The 1,001-nt window shown below is 37.4% G+C and overlaps 1 non-coding gene across 1 annotated transcript; it reads left to right on the forward strand.

Annotated features, from left to right (window-relative positions):
* The first annotated feature begins 456 nt into the window (after positions 1 to 456).
* Positions 457 to 538, forward strand: TRNAS-GCU. The gene has a single exon. It is a non-coding gene; the product is annotated as a tRNA-Ser (tRNA).
* Positions 539 to 1,001: the final 463 nt, after the last annotated feature.

Below are 1,001 nucleotides of genomic sequence, written 5' to 3' on the forward strand. Positions count from 1 at the left end.
ACCACAACCTCCTCCTCCACCACAATCTCCACTTCCACACCTCCTCCTCCTCCCCACCACCACCACTACCTTCACCGCCACCTTCTCCTTCACCAACATTGTCATTGCCACCACCACCACCATTGTTGCCACCACTGCCTCTGCACAACACCATCTCCATCAAATTTTTGGGTATTCAATGGCATTTTGAAATTTTATCACAGTTCCAAAAACAAAATTTATTACGCATAACAAACATGTTTCTTTATTTTTTTTTTTACCTAAAAATAGAACTTACTATGCATTATCGAACACATTTTTTGTCAAGAAAATTGGCACAGTAATATAAATAAAAGATCCATGCATGCTATTTTACAAACTTGGGTTGACAGAGCTCCATAACCTCTATTTGATTTTAATAAACTTAAAATTTAAATATGGTCGAGTAGCATTCATGGCATAGTATCATTCTATCAAGTCACTTTGGCCGAGTGGTTAAGGCGTGTGCCTGCTAAGTACATGGGGTTTCCCCGCGAGAGTTCGAATCTCTCAGGTGACGGGTCAATTTGATACAATAATCTTTTTTTTTAAACTCCCCCAAATCATCATATTATAAACAAAAGCAATTATTATCTATAAGGAAGTACATAATCGTTTTTTTTTAACTCCTAGTCACCATGTTAAAAAAACAAAAAGGGCAAATTACATCATTAGCTACTTTTGGGTTTTCATTTACAAAATTGTCCACTCTACGTTTGAGTTAACAAAAATAGACAAAAACAAATTAAGGTTTACAAAACTAGATAAAATAGTGTCTCTCCCTCACACACTTACTTTTTAAGACATTTTTACCCCTGTCATTGCCTTCTCGCCTAGGTATCCTCCGTTCCCTGTAACCCTACCCTTGTCCCAGCCACCACCATTCTCTGCTACCCCAAGTAACAGAGGAGAAAAAAAAAAAAAATTTTATTTAGAGGGGAACTGCCGAAGAAGGAAGGAGAGTCACTGTTTTGTCTAGTTTT

The sequence above is a fragment of the Telopea speciosissima genome, chromosome 4 (genome assembly GCF_018873765.1).
Source record: "Telopea speciosissima isolate NSW1024214 ecotype Mountain lineage chromosome 4, Tspe_v1, whole genome shotgun sequence".
Lineage (NCBI taxonomy): Eukaryota > Viridiplantae > Streptophyta > Magnoliopsida > Proteales > Proteaceae > Telopea > Telopea speciosissima.